Source organism: Falco biarmicus, chromosome 4, assembly GCF_023638135.1.
Source record: "Falco biarmicus isolate bFalBia1 chromosome 4, bFalBia1.pri, whole genome shotgun sequence".
NCBI lineage: Eukaryota > Metazoa > Chordata > Aves > Falconiformes > Falconidae > Falco > Falco biarmicus.
This window is the reverse complement of record NC_079291.1, coordinates 42,891,134-42,908,052: the sequence shown is the minus strand read 5'-3', so window position 1 is coordinate 42,908,052 and position 16,919 is coordinate 42,891,134. Positions and strand designations below refer to the sequence as shown.

Below are 16,919 nucleotides of genomic sequence, written 5' to 3'. Positions count from 1 at the left end.
GCTATCCGAGCAAAACAATAGCTGAACAAGATATAAAAGTCAACTTCTTAAAAAAACTCTTCAACACCAATGTTTGTTAACTAATATATTATCTCAATAAAAGGTTGACAGCCCTCAGTGTTTTCCCAGGGTAACATCTAGGTGTCTTTCCAGTGGGCTTCCTATCTTGTGATAGTTCTCAAGTGACTTTTTTCTACAGCGTATAGTTCTCATTCTGAAAATTAAGAAATAGACACAGAACTTCCTATAACAAGCATTCCTTCTGTGACCTATTTCCAAAATGTTTTGTAGGTAACTCCCTTATTTGTGGAGAAATATAAGGGAAGTGATAGTGATGCTTCTATAAGCTATTCCATAATTACTAAATTCTCATGCAAATTCATATTTTAAAAAAGTATATATATTTTTTGTGGGATCTGAGGCACTGGATTTCTCAAATCATCCCTTTCATTGCGTTTCCGTGTGACCTTAGATGAATCTCTCTTCTATGACCAAGTTTCCCACTCTGAAAATCGTGATACCTACTTATCTTTACAGTAGCATTGAAAGGGTAGGTTCGTTAGGATTCAGTACATGAAATCCAAAAGCAGAAGTGGAATATTAATTGGCCTGTCTAATGCAGTAGTCTATCAAAGAAGGTATGTGTCTTCTGTTAGTTTTTCTCTTTTTCTATCTAGGTTTGGCAATGCTCAGGAATCCCACTTAAGTTTGAAGTCTCATTATGCTGGAAAGAAAGGGCCAGTCATCTGTTCCTGTACTGAACGTTTCTTCTTAGTTCATTTGCAAAGTTGAAAGAGTATTTTTAATGGTACATTTTTTTGATCTTTTCACTCACAAGAAAATCTTCCTGAAACTTACTCTATATTTTCCTTTCCTTCCCTTCATCTCGATATAATGGAGGACGTTGTCTTACATCTAGTATCTGCCCATAGGTACGACCTCAGTCAGTGGATTTGAGCATCAGCATAGGAACTCTTTTCTGTTTCTGTATGCCTCTCACGTGATTTGGAAGTGCTACATTTGTGTTAATTTGGATCATGCCCCTTCCTGCCAAACTGTCTCCAGTACAGCTACCTGTATAGGTAACCCTTCACAGTCACTGCAGTCTGTCAGGTGAGCTAAATTGTAGGACAGAAGTGCTGTGAGAAATCTTTGGAGCACTCCTCTTCTCATACTAATTCTGATAATGAGTCTAATTGTATTTCCATTCCTGAAAGTAAAACTACTATTCTAAAAAAATACATTTATTTTCTTCCTCCACCCCCCACCCCCTTCCATCCCATTGAAAGATGTTCTGTTCTTAAATTCTGTGGTTAAAAAGCTTTGATCTTTACAAAGAGGAGCTGGGCATGAAAGCACACACTGCTGTAGTGCCCAGCAGTTGGACATTTCACTCCAGAAGTGGAGTTCACAAAGTTGATACAGACACCAGTACCTAACATACACTGAATAAAGAAAAGTTAACACTTAAAAATGGGATTCAAAGCGGCCACAGTCAGTAGTAAATGATGATGAAACATGTTGAAAGCACTGTCTCTTACATGGACTAACTAGAAATCAGATTGGTTTCTTGTAGGTGGTACTTGGAGTCTGGATCTTCCTCCTGTGCCCAGGCAGCCAAGCTGTGCACTACCTGTGTTCTCTCTAATTTCTCTCAAAGCATCATAAGGGATGACAAGGACTGAGTTTTTCATAAGGACTGGAACAATTTCCCAGGGTTCTGATCTCTGAACTTGAGGACCTTCAAACCTGTAGCTCCATATACCAATGATTTAATTGCTAGTTTACACTGTGTTCTGGTGGGAAAATACTCTCTTTAAAGCTGGATACAGGGAGAGCAAGCATAGAAGAGCCATAATTTCTAGGCTGCATGTTAGGATGCTCAGCATAGAGGAAGGGACGTTTCTATAGTTTGTTCTCATTCTTCAGATTTTTGCTGAGTATTTTTGCTTCGATTTAGGGGTGGGTGGGGGAGGCATGTTTTGTATACTGTTTTCTTGAAATTCATGGTCTAATGTAAAATGCATAAATGAACTAGCAAGTCAGAACACAAGGTTGTCCCTTTCTCATGCAGTCACAGCTTTGGTATGTCATCAAGCTCATGCATGAGTATTCTGTATCTAGTCTCATGAATTTCATATTCTTTGTGTCCAATGGCACAGCTTGAACAGAACTGGTGGCTTATTCTCATCATAGAGGAGTAGTTAGGCTACTTTTCCATGACTTCGGATATTGTAATCAAGCCCCATAAAACTCCCAGCGGCATACAATGTCGGCTGCCCTGATTTGTGGCTGAGCATTCTAGCTTCTAGGTTATTATGCTGAAGGGAAGCATTTCTCCATTTTTATGAAAGAAAATTAATGTCAGTGTTGTACTCAACATTGTCTGGTTTAAAATATGTTCAAAATGCAAATTTGGTAAGTAACAAACTCTGCTCCTGGTGACACTGAGAAATATAGATGTTTAACTTTCAACTCCCTAGTGACAGTAGCTCTGACAGAAGTCCCAGACAGCTCAAACCCATTAGAATCAAGGAAGCTTTGCCATGCAATGTAACTGTTTAAGGGAGTTTGATTCTGGAACTTCTCAAGAATTCATAAATAAATTCTGCTTAAATTGCTCTTTAGGCATGATCCTTTGTCCTCGGTGAGACTAGATGTGTAATTTGCCTGACAATATTTACCTCACAAGGATACATTAGAACTTGCTGCAGATAATATAGATGTCTGCACTTCTTTCTACAAATTTACAAGAGAACAGTGGCATTGCTTCTATGGTTCCGAACTGCAACTGCTGTTTGACTGTAACAACTTTCCACAAATATCCATTTTCCTGAGAGTTTAGGTCACTGAAGTTTCTGTTTCTAATGGAAGAAAAATGCCTGCCTCCTGTGACATCACACTCAACTTTGCTTGTCAAAAGAACTTTGCATGTGTGACTCTTGTGACGTTATTAAAAACCACAAGGAATTATCTAGCTCAAAGTGAAGATGTCTATCTGTTAGCAGTTATAATACAAAAATATGCATACATCTACATGTAGTCTGTTGATCAGGGAGACTGTCATTAGAAAGGATTTTTAGAGAATTATGCCTGTTTGTGATATGAAATCCAACATTAATTCTAACATGTTTATATTTGAGTTGATTGAAATGCAAGAACAAATGAAGGCAGAACTTGAAAATGAAAGACTATTAGATAAAAATCTGGTAAGATATTTATGCATACATTATTTTTTGCAAACCATCATTTACTGCAAATCTAATAAAATATGCAAAAAACTTTTAATAGCCCATAGATTGAGTAAACTTATTTTTTAAGTAGGGAAGTTGTTTTACATGTGAAAAAAGATAGTAAAAATACAGTACAGTTTAATTTTGTTCTTACTGTATTTTGAGAGGAACAGATGTAAACAATGCTACTAGAAATATTTTTTTAAGAAAACACTACTATTTTTTTTAGAAGGACTTGGAAAATATTTAATAAATGCAACATTATTTGAAAGGATTTGCTGCTGCTGTTTACAAATGTCATAGGCGATGATGCCGAGTTTTGTCTTAAAATATTTTTGTATTCTGCATTAGTCTCATAAGAACACTGCCTTTTATTTTCTTTTTACATGATCCAGGAACTTTCCAGACGGCTGGTCCTTTATTTTACCATTTGACTTTTTTTTTTTTTTTTCCTAGCCTGATTTCGGACTGGCTTTCACACTGATCACCACTAGTATGTCTTTGTTACAGTAAACTGACTGGGTTTATTATAATAAAAAATAAAACACAGCTTGACTTGCAATCTAAATGTGCTGGAAAAGAATATGATACTGTTTAGAAGAGAAAAGGTTGTGAATAGAAAATCAGTACCACTTCAGTTATTTAAACATTTGCTTTTCTGCAGCTTGTCAAACTTTGTGCCAAGTCATAGCTGCTTTACTTTGTTTTGTTAATCTCAGCACCATGTGCCTTGGGCCTTTTTAACAGGGGGCCAGTCCCGCAGTACTTACTCAGTTTTCAGTTTCAGTGAGTCTGGCTAAGTACTATAGGACTGCATTTTTTGAAAATTAGAGAAAAAACCAAAATATAATGTTGCAGAGTAGGTCTTTCAAATCAGTTTGTGAAGGTTAAAAAAAAAAACAAACAAAAAACAAACAAGTTGCCTATTAAATAAATTGTAAGAAGCACCTTCATAATGAAAATGGTTTATAATTCTCATCACATTTTAAGAAAATTTATGTAACCTGAATATGTAAGCAAGATTGTATTGGAACTAGGAAATTATAAATAAAAGATTTTAAAATTTGATGGTCTAAATTTAGGCCAGGGAATAGACTTTGCTCTTTCAAGAAAAATCTTTTGGGATAAGAATGTGCCAGCAGAGAATCCCAGCTAACATTAAAAATTACACAGTCTGATTTGTATATTTACCAAAGCTTTTGAAGGCATTATTGTGAGATGATATAACTGAAGCTTGATTCAGCTTTGTAGTCTGTTTCTGAACTGATATGTAACATGAAAACAGCTCAGATTGCCTTCTGGATCATAGCTGAGGCACCTAGAAAAATCATTTTAAGTCACAAATTGAGTTGTGATAGTTCTAAAAATCCCAGTGGGACATTTAACATCAAAGCTTAAGTAGTCAATTTTGATATATCCTTAATGTATATTAAAAATACATTAGACAGACATTACAAAAGACATTAGAGAGCTTTTATTATTTCAGGAGAAAAATAAGTTTTCAAAATAATTTTTTTTTAAATAAATATTAATTATTGGACATGTTACTTCTTTTTATTATTATTCCAGAGTTAGTTCTGGTTTTTACCTAGAAATGCTTCATCTAAGTAGATCTTTGTGGATGAATTGGGAACCTTTCTTTGCACGGATGTAGTAATAGTCTGAGTTCAAAACAAATGAGTACATGGGAGTCCAATCTTTGCAAAGGCTGTTGAGTGAGATTTGGCCTCCCTCTTCCCTCTCCTCCTAATTCTAAAATCAAGCACACTGTTGTCAAACATCTAGAACATATTTGGGAGGTTGGTTCTAAGGTCTTTAAGTGCCCCGACACACAGAGAGCATGCATCACAACTAATTGTGAAATGTGATGAAGATACCTTGACTACTCTGCAATACCCAATATTAGTTAACATGCAACGTTTTATGGCCTCATCTTTTCATTGCATATTTTCAAACAAATCACTATTAAGCACAAAGGAATGTAATGCACAGCAGTAATGCGTTTAATTCAGGTAAGTCAGAGTAGTAATGTGCACACTGCATGGGAAATAACATTGAAAATAGAATGCTTATCCTTGGGGAAACATCAAGGAAGGAGTAGATTCAGTGAGAACTTAAATGCTTTGCTCACCGAGACTTCTTGTTGGTACTCTGAGTGCATACAAATGTGGAAATGAAAGATGGACAAGCAAGAGAATAAAAACACTCTCAGAGTACATAGTGCTCAAGAGAAAGAGGAATGAACACCGAATGCAAAAAGTAACTTGTAAGTAAGGTTGAATCTGAAAATATAAATGTCATGACATATGATTGGAATTGAACATTTAAGCTCTCAAAAGATCTTCGAGTTTTAACAAGTTTTTTAAAGGATTTTGTGAAGATTATTACATACATGTAATATTTTCTGTTACCATACAATTTGCATATTTTGATTTATTTATTTTGACAATAAATAAAAATGTTAGTGATATAAAGTGACATTTCCTAGTGGTTTAAATCCTGGAAAATGTAACAATGTTAGATGAAAATAAACAATTACAAAGCAGAATCAAGTAGCAAAGTACTCAAAACTGAATCAATAGTGAAATCCTGGAACAAATCTTAGGGGAAAAAATTCATTACATTTTCCCCTTTTATCATCTTTAATGATTCTATCAACATTCAGTTTCATTTCATTGTCTGTAAACAATATTGTTGCTTTCCTGTCATTTGAGTAGTACAAATTTGTGAGCAATGCTGAGCAGTAACACAGAAATGACTGGCTTTGTTACAACTCTTTGCAAGCCAAGGAGCTGCTGTCACTTTCTATTGTTTTTGACAGTCCCAGCTTATATTCAACAGAGGTTTTGAAGAAAAAGTGTAAGTATTTCTCTTTCTAGTTACTATGTCCCCAGATGGTGAACTGTTTTTCACTGTCACAGATCAAAGTGCTAATACAATTAGCTTTAAATCTGGAAAAAGTCATGTGCCTTTTGAATATACCATCCACAGATGAATTCTTCATTTCTCATTTTGATACAATTTTTCAATAAACTATAATGTTCATTAATATTAGACTTTTTCCAAAAGTTTATGCCTATAGTTTTGTTCGTATCTCTTGGTGGTTCCTTTTAGCAGCAGCAGAAGAGAGAAGAAACCAAGACGAAAGTGCAAAGTGTCCTAGGTGTGGCACAGAAAAAAACATGCAATTAACTTTATTTTCCAAGTAAAATATAGATTTTATTAGCTAGTATTGGAAAGTGCTCTGCTTGTGTTATACCTCTATTTTATTTGTCTTAGACTAGTTTTTCTCTTTTTCCACTGGTTTCTCTTAAACCTACATTTGTGCTTTAACTGAGTAATGAAATACTTCCCTTACACTGCACTAATAAGTCTACTTTCATTACAACTATACACTTGTAGTCTTTTTTTCCATTTAATCTATATGGAGTTAAGTAACATCACTACTATACTAGGTCCTTATCTTCTACTCACTATCCCTTTGAACTGAAACATGTACTCACTGTTCCTTGCCCTTTAATCTAGAGAGAATGAGCATGGCAGATCACAGGGCATCATATCTGACAGCTGTAATTATGAGTAAGCATAACTCTGGGTTTGTTTGGCTGAGTCTGGTTGAAGAAATAAATCCCTTTATTACCATTTTACCCCATACATAGCTAAAAATACTGAAAAACATTTGAACACTAGACCTCAAATCCTTGTTTTTCCCACAGGCAGCAGTGCTTTGCCAAAAAAATACATTACATGAATCACAGAGACAGAAAACCATTTGGCATAATTCAAGACCAAAAGCAGCACAAATTCTACCTTATGCACAGGCCATAGTATTGCAGAAGACCAGCAACTTACTGTGCTACAACAGTGTCTTCACACAGCAAGTTTTAAAAAAAGGTAGCTCAGGTATTGAATAGACTTTTCTTTCTGAAGCTTAAGCTGAGAATCATGTTCATCCACATGTAAAAAATATTTCCTGTACTTCATCAAGATTAACTAAGTAGGATGTGATCCTGAAGGGACTGTGGAAATAGAAGCAGAATTTATAATGCTGCTAGGGCATTTGGGTAAAGCTGGCATCTGAGTTAGTAACTCTCAGGAAAATCGTGTGTGGATCCTAAGTGGTGCTAGGAGGCTCTTGAGAAATTACTAAGATACCTCTCATGGAGATCCTCTAGTTCCTCTATGGTTTTATACCTGATACGAGGTAGGGTTGCTTATTCTTGTGAATGTATGCACTTAACTTGTCCCAGCCTTCAAGGAACAATAATGTATGCATTATAAATATATACAGCTGAAGGGAATCTGACAAACATAAATATATATATAAAGTGATCTTACTACATTGTAGCTGTCAGTACTCAGGATATTAAGAAATCGTTGAAATCTCAAGAAATGTTTTTTGGAATAGAGAACAGTCTGCAAATGAAGTATACATGACTACATAACTAAGTTTTTAAGTGGTTTTAGTGCTTAGTGTAATTTTCAGAAGTAATCTGTCTCCCAAACACTTTAAAATATGCCCATGGTCAAGTAAATGTACTAACTCCACAAAGCAGTTCACTCAAGGCCTTCATTTGTCCTTCATGAAATTTTAGCTTCATTTAAAATGCCATGGGAAGGGATTCCAGTGCCAGTGGCCTAACTGATTTTGTAAGAAATTTTTATGTCTTTGTGTTATTCTTAATGTCTAGGGAGTAACTCTCCATTTATGCTTTCCTTTTTTCATCCTGAATGATCAACAATGCTTCTTTGATTTATGGAGAGACAGCGTGGTCTGCTTTACAGAAGTCATCCTTCCTTTCCAAAGATTTACTCTTGTAAGTCCTTCTGTACAGTTGCCAACTTTGGAATCCTTTAAGTAAAGAACATGTGAGAGTAATAAGGAAAAAAGCTTTAACATTTTAATAGCATTTGAAAGTTTGCCTTTAAAAATTGCTCTTTCTTCCTTCATAAGAATAATTAGCAATTAAGAATCTATAACCAATTTCCATTAGTTATTTGAACTATTTAAAACCTCACTATAGTATAAGTTTTCTGAATGTGATATAACCAAATAAAAATGTAATTTGTCATCTGTACTTACTACTACATCCTGTCATTTACCAAAGGTGTGAGGACAGTTAAACTGGATTTCTCTTCTGCTATGAATTACATTTTAATAATTTTAGAAAGTAATTGCCTCGAAAATGTAGAGAGAGATATATATTTGTGGATTCTTTAACTTTTGCAGAATATTTTTATTCTAATAGCTGAATAAATGTAGTGAACCATTATAAGAACAAAGGATTTTTTTAATTGTTGTATTATCCTTAAGGTTAGATTGAATTTAGGTTTCACAATGCCTTTTTTTGAGTAAAGCACTGCTGATATCCCTGATCTTCCTAAAACTTCAAATAATAGGAGGAAAAAAAAAAGTCAGTGCTTAGAAGTTAATGTCTAAATCAATATGTTAATCAGCCTCACTTTTTGAAGCTGGATTTCCTTCAACAGTTATTTGACATATCCTATTAATCATAGTTAGATTTGGAAATCTATGGCATGTGGTGAGAACAAGCCATATGCTGAGATAAACTGAACTGGAGCACATCTAGGTTAGTTGAAATATGTGTGATGTTTAAAAGTGGTATTTGCTTTTACTGAAACAAAAAATTAGTATACAGTTAGTAATTATCTATTTGTTATTAGACTTATGGCACAAAAATGTTATAGGCATAGAGGAATATTCTTTAATCAAGAATTTAATATTTAAGGGATTCAGTATCATTTAACTACTGCTTTGACATTTGCCCAGATGTCTACTTGCCCTAATGCTTTAATGATACAGTAAAATCTCAGCAGCGACAACATAAAATTTCAGTCTCAGTAGCAACGTAAAATTTCAACAGAAAATCAGCCTCCACGCTACCTCCAAAACTTTTTTTCTGTCCTTTTAAGGACAGATCTTTAGATCTCCTCTTTTGTTCTAGTAGAATTTGATAAAATAAGAATTTCAGGTTTTCCAGAACTCTATTAGGTATAATCTTTGTGTTTGCAAATTCTTTTTTCCTGTTGCTTTTTCTAGTATTTTGTGAATAAGTATATCAAAAATCCACTATCCATTGACCAAGTCTGTACCTGTCTGAATATACTTGAGGAACTGAAGGAGCCCTTGAATATAGTTTCACCTTTAAAATTACCTGGCCTAGTTCTTGCGTTAGAAATGTTTTGAGGAGTTTGAAACACAGCTTACATTTTTCTGTGTTCCTTTAATACCTGATTCTCCTGTTCTGTCTTCCATTATCCTTGGCTGTATACTGGTTTTGACCAGTTTACTGCTGCTGTTTCACAATCTGGTTTTTTCCTTGTTAGCTGAATTTTTAAGAATATCTCATCCATAATAACCATAGTTTTGGTATGTTACTAGTATTCATACTGTTGTCCTTTCTAGGGCCTACAGCCTTTTTTAATTGCTGTTGTGCTTTAAGACACATCAAAGATAATAGGATTTTAACCTGGTGAATTAAAAATTAATTTATTAGAGCTGTATGGATTTGTATTGATATTGATCAGTAGTGTATTGATCCTGCAAGCCTCACCTAGCAATCCTGCCCATAGCTCTACGGTCCTGGGGGGGGCGGGTGCCTCTCAGAAACCCTGCGACTGCATGGCCTGAAGTGCTTTCAAGATACAATCTGCTGTTAATGAGTAAAACACTAAATGGTATTGGAAGGTTCTGCTGTATAGGTTTTTTAATTTTTGGATGCAGGTTTGAAGGAGCACACAACAGCACGTTCAATAAAGTTCAACTAGTTTTCAATTACTATTAAATTACTATTAAGTACACATATGGTGTTAGCTGATATTTTACTCAGTGTTTGTACTGCAGCAGGTTTGGTTGTGTAATTTTGTTTTGTAAATGGAGCAGGACACCTGCATTCATCTCTAGAAATTTTTATGTATCTAAATAGGGATTATATTTACACTGGAAAATCCATTTTGTTATAGATTAAGGTTTTGAAAATAATAGGATATCTGTTTATACTCTGTTTCAGTGGTAGCTGATGACTGCATACTGCACTGTTGATAAAACTGGGTATATATGCAATAAGAAATAGTGTTTATTACATGAATAGGAGACTAGAGATGGAAAAGTGTGTTAGACCATTCTAGCTAGTCCTTTCAATGGCGAGGTTTTTTTTATTGAGTGGTTTTTATTCTTTTCTTCACTTAGAGCAAATAATTCATATCCAAGTAATATCATGATGGGAAGGGTACAATAGAATAGCAAAAATAGTGTCACAGGTAATAAGATTGCCACAGTTCCCCAAAGTCTGTTTCATAGCCGCATGTCTCTAGTTCAATTTCTTGTTTTCGTTCTGTTTTCTAACTTGCCTAAATTCATCCTTTAACTCCTAATATTTAGTACACACTGAATGGTTTTCTTCCTTAGTATTTCTTTTTCAAGATTTACTTGTTATTATCACAAAACTTTATAATAATATCATAATTAATGGGGAAAAAATTTATTAGGGTTGAAACCTCTCCTATTAATACTGTTGAGGCTCATTCAAGTTTGCCAAATATTTCTGAGCTTAAGTAGACTAAAATGAGTGAATTTTCTATATGATCTGAACTGATATTTATAAAACCGTTTTGATACCCCTTATATTTTAAGTAGTGGAAGCTGTGACTATATCCAAAAAAGAGGACAGTAACTTTTGGCTAGCACGTAAATCTTAAGGTTCTAGATTTTTTTTTAAATGGCTCAAGTAATTGTAATTTCTGGACAGAGGAAAGAGTATTCCTGAAATTCCCCAAAATGGAAGATTCCCAGACAGGTCACTGTGTCTGATATTTACAACACTCTTCTACATTAGGCATAAGCGAAAACCTACCAAGCCCTCTGAGCAAGTCTATAAAGCCATTGTATCTTCATCCATCTCCAGGCCTTGGTGGCTGTTCAGCCAACAGTGTTTAGTTTTAGAACCTTTTAGGCAACCAGGAGTCTTGTTGAGGGTGAAATCTAATCATATTTTGACATGTAGTAATAATATTGTTAGTAATATAGCTATAAGTAGCTTTTTGTACTGAGATAAGTAGGATGTGTTGTATTTCTAACTTTCACCTCATAATATGAAAATGAGATTGGCAGGACAGGGAGACGTTACCAAAAGATTAGTTGCAGAATGCTCTTTCCTAATCAGTAAGTTACAGCTACAGTGTCTGAAAGCTAAGTGTGTTTGAACAATGGATGAAGATCTTAGTGAACACGAAAAACTTTAGTTATTAGATTCTAGACATGCTTAATTTGCTAAAAATTAATTATGTGTTTGATTACGTATCTGAAATATATTAAAGGTCTTCCCTGAAATGTAATTCTATAATCACCATGCTGATACACGGCATCCTATCTTATACTACAGAGGTCAAATTCCTTACCAAATTTAAATTTTGGAATCCTGTTCAATAGGACTCATATATTGCTTTCCAGGAAGCAACAGAGTTTATTTGCAAGGTTTAAATCAAGGCGAGTTTCAGTTCCTTTACATTGCCTGAGGTACTGAGGTGCTGTAACCATGCTGAAACACTAGCTAAGCAATTACTTCCTCTGCCAGATATGTGGTTAGTGTTCATCTGTACTGAGGTGTATCAAGCAAACTTATGCAATGAAATTTGGCATTTTTACGAACTATTCATTTGCAAATAACATGCTGTCATAATTCCTATTACATCAAAGTGTATATAAGGAGACAAATATATAGTTATGTGCTGGGAACACTTCATTAATGACACAGAGAAAGGATTTCCTGTAGAACAGATGGCCCTTGTAGTGTTAACCAAACTGTTCATCTAAACCAGCATTGTCTGGAACCTAATGCCCTCAGGCAAGGATCCGACCCAGTTGTGGAGGGGCACCATGCAATCATGACAGATGGTCCTGTGCTGAGGCAGTCCGAAGACCATGCATATGTACCAAGGGTAGTTGTTGAAAGCTGAAGCTCACAGTGGAGAATATTCAATAGGCTTATGGCTATGGGGTGCCCTGGTGTCCTACTCTGAACAACAGTAACGTAAAAAATCAAAGGCACATAAGAACTTAAATTGAATGGAAGGAAGAAAGCAATAATTTCTAGGCCCTTCACCCAGGTTTCATTGGATTGATCAAGAGCAGGCAGAAACTTGTTTCATTAGCCTCAGTCGGCTTAAAGAGGGTGCAAACTTTAGAGCATCATTCTGCAGTTAGTTGAATGAGTAACAGGAATAAATACTCAGAATTATACATTTCCAACTGCTGAAAAGCAAAAATTTCAATGCACTAACGCACTGATGGTTATTACATTAGTGTATAGTGTTTCCTATCAGTTTTGTATTAAAAACTGAATAAAATCTTACGAGGTTTTAAAGCTGAAGGATATGAAATGCAGTTTAAATAGCATGGACTTTTCTGATCAAGATATTGATCAAGACTCCTCCTGTATTAACAACAGGCTTCAATCAGCTGGAGGTGCTTTTGAAAAGGGGCAGAAGTCTCACGGATCTTCAAAAGTTGAATTTTAATCCAGTTGATGGTTGCTTTCCACATCTCCACATTCTTTTCATCCAGGAAGAGCATAGTTTTGAGAGATACATGTGATGACAAAGACTTCAGAGGAGTAAATAAAAACACAGTAGAAAGAATATCAAAACACAGAAGGGACTAAAGCAATCGAATCAAAAACATGGTAATGATTTGCAGTGAGGAAAAGGAGTGAGCTGAAAAAATATAATGGAGAGAATTTATATATTTAAAACTGATACGGTTGATGCCTAGAAATTATCTGCCCTTAGCATTAGTTTTAAAGTGGGAGGGTTTCACCATCTTTTCACAGCAAATGTTACAGGAAGCACAAGTGCAACTGTCATTCATTTCTTTTGGACTGCCATACTGAACAGCAGTTTGGAAATACCACTGATTCCTTACAGGACCATCCCAAGAGCTGGGGATCTTCTAATTGTGGCAAGTCTGTAGACATGGTCTTTTCTACCCTGCCATGTCCCAGCAGTCAATGAGGGTACCAGTAAGGGTTACAGAAGCCCTATTATGCTTATATTTCAAGCAGCTGCGAATCAAATGTTCTGGCTTTAGAGCTGCTTTGTTCTTTGCCATTATCCCATGGCTTGAGATCTAGCCCATTCTGTGTATAGCTGCAATGGGCCTGATTCTGCTTTTATAAACTCTCCGCTTACCCAGGTATATTGTCACTGAAATCTACATATCTATATAAAATCCATGTGTGTAAGGAGAATTTGACCATGTGACTGGTTTTGCAGTCATTCAGTAGTAATTAATATTTACAGTGAATTTCATTTGCAGCTTTCATAGTAGGTAGATAAAATTACTTTTCTTTATCTAAAAAGGCCGGATACTGCAATGTGTCTGCAATACTATCTCTTCTTTAACTCTGGTGTTTACACCTCTGAACTAGCCACATAACTACCAGCATGTGTGTGTGAGAGAAAGTGGAATGTATCTACAGCTGAAAAAACAAAATGAGGACATGATCTGGATAGGGCTAGGGTTCAATACAAAACACTACGAAAAACTTGGAATTTCTGTTCAAACAGATGGGTGGATAACGTATTTGATTTACCGGGTTCATGTCCAGTGTGTGTGTGTGAAAAGCTGTGGAAATGTAACAGGGATGAAATGTCTCTTGGAAGAGGAAATATGTATTTGTGTGAGGTGTGAAGAAGCAGAAGGACTAGGGAGAGAACTGAATAAGAATCTCAGCTTTGGATTTTTTCAGATTTTCTTTGTGGAATATAATTTACAGTTGGAAAAGTAGCATATATGAATCTGTGCAGAGAGAGAATGGAAGGTTTGAGGTTGTTTAGTTTCTTTCAGATTTCTGATACAGCATGCCTGGTCAATGATGCTCTCTTTTCCTGAATGATAAAAACATTACAGGAAACTAAAACCAGTTTGTGTGCTCATTAGACTTTATTTTTCAATTTTCAGCACTGCAAGTAGAAGAAAAAGAAGTTACAATGACCAATCTGCCAATGCAAAGTGAGACTGAAACAGTAATGACTGAGGAGAAAAAAGAAGTGGAAAAGGAACATCTTACAAAACAGAAATATCTTAAAAATCAGAACTTACTGACAAGGTGCCTTTTTAATAATCACAAGCTAATACATTTGGGTATATATTTTATATATGTTTATATACAGGAGTTTTTAAAGTCTATGGATCTCACAGAACTACTGCATCTTTAACATTTTAGTTGCTAAAGTAATGGTAGTACTAGCTATTTATGTAGCAGCTTTATCCCAGGACCTTACAGAATTTCTCATTACATTTCTCCTGAGAGAAATAGGAATCAGCTTCCCAGAGAGGAAAGCGAGGTTCTGAAGTCACACAGGCTGAGTCCAAGTTGTATGGCATGGATGCTCTGTAAGCACCTGGATAGGTACTTCCATCTGATCAGGCAGACTGGAAATGTGCCACAGCTCCCTTCTAGTCTGTGTACCTGGATTTTCCTAGCATTACACTTGACATGGGACTGATTTGGGGCAGGGCACCTGCACAAAAGCAAAGATTAGGAAGCATTCCTGGACCCCAAGTATAGACATAATCATGAAAATCAGAGTTAGGTCTGACTCAGGAGTTCAATTCTTTGTTCTAATCACTTGACCATATACTTTCCACAAACTACTGGTTTTGCCATGGGGAATTTGTAATGGTAGGTCTTGAGTCCTCATCCATTTAAGGCAATGGCACTAAGATGAAGTTCAGACACATATACATATGATAAGATTTCATTTAATTATCCACAGTACTTTTTTTTTTTTTAATTGCCAAAATGTTGCCTAACTGTTGCAACCCTTAGAAACAGAGAAAAAAAAATTATCCAACTTCAAACTACTGGCTTGGGTTACAAAACCTTACAGTTTTTAACAGGATATTGGAAATAGCTAACAGCCCCAAACAGGGAAACTTGTTCCAAGAACAGCAGTATGTATGAGCAAAACTTTGTATTTGTTTTTGCATAGTTGATGAAGGAAATAAACAGTGTTTTGCTTAGTTTCAGATAACATATGTAGTACCTGAGCAGCAAGCTGCTGAAAGAACCCTGACTGCTGAAACTGAGAAACTGGAGAAACATAAAGGTCAGGAAAGGCAAACCACAGAAAGGTACTGGCCAATTTTTTAAGATGTGGCTTTGAAGACTTAAGAAGCCTCTGTGCTGATTTAACATCTTCTCTTTACACGTTTTTTTTTCTATCTTAGAAAAGAAGCCGAGCAAAGTAATACAATAGGGGAAAAGAAATTCCAGATTTACAGAACAGTTTAGTATTACTGAACTGACTGCATTGATAAAACACTTAGACCTATAAATTTTGAAAATTACATTTGTGAAAATTAAGGTAGCGATATACATTTTTCAGTTACCTAGTCATTAGCATTTAAGGATGTAACAGCTAGATTTAAGAAATTGGCATTAGATATTAATAGACTGAATAATATACTGAATGTGTTTGTAGCAGTGATAAACACTTCAGACAGGTAATTTTGTACAATTGTGTTAATAGTACTCAGAGTTCTTAAAACTTGTGTGCTGTTAGACTACATTTTCTTTAATGTCTTGTTTATGGCAGTCTGGAATGAGATTTTAAGCTGTTAATACATGGGGGTTTAAACCTGTTTGTCTTCTTTCCCAGTGCCTCTCTTTCCCAGAATTCGTTTTCATCTCCCTTGTTTCATACTTCACCATTTTCTGTCACTACACTTTCTCTGTCTCAGAACGACAGTGCTTTCTTCTGTTCCTCATGTGATGACAGTTCTCCTTTGTCCATACTCTTTTACTCAGCCAGTTTTCTTCTCTGCTCTATCCATCCTCCCTAAAATCTTCATCTTTCTTCTCTATATTCTGAAACACTTTGGCTGGAAAATGCTGTGTTGAAACCCACAAATTCCCTGTAATCATCAAATGCAAAGAATTTCTAGCAAAAGAACGTGGAGGCTCCCATGGAGCTCTGCTGAGAGTCATAGAGACTGACTCAGAACTGTAGTGCTTCTAGGTCACACAGCTCCAGCACAGATTTGGGACACATCTTTCTGATTTGCCATGACTGAGATTGAAAAACTTGTAAAGCTATTAGTTCTCTTGGCTGGTCTAAAGCTGGTCCTAGTATAAATCTCGCCCATTGAAAAAGCCTTATGCTGTTTCTTGGGCAAGTAGCACTTAGCCAGCCAGATGTGCCAGGAACTACATCTATACTAACAATTTGTAATGGTGTAAATACTCACATTTGTCTTTGGGTCTTGGTTCTCTTACGAGCCCCAGAGTGTCCCTGTTGCTTCACTCATATTCTGGAATAGAGAAAACAGTTCCTCTAGACAAAACCCTAGAGCAGTTCTGGTGCTAGTTTGTTTCCTGTAGGCGGTACAGAGGAGATGGCATACCCACATAACATCAGGCCACATCTCAGAACATGCAACATGTGTTTGGCACCATGCTATAAAAACACCTCTCTCATAGGCCATGACATAGCCCTGGGCTATTTTAGGTAGAAAAATACAGACTAAGAATATCTAAAATCCACACATGCCCCACAGGATCCAGCCTGGCCCAGTATGAATGCAACCAGTCTGCCCTGGACGTCAGTGTGGACAGCAAGTTGTGCAACACATCTTAGGTCTATGATTTTCTCCTTGCAGCAAAA

At 35.8% G+C, this 16,919-nt stretch overlaps 1 pseudogene; it reads left to right on the top strand.

Moving 5' to 3' along the window:
* The window catches only part of LOC130147263 (uncharacterized), a 49,420-nt pseudogene that overhangs the window by 20,406 nt on the left and 12,095 nt on the right, over positions 1 to 16,919 (top strand).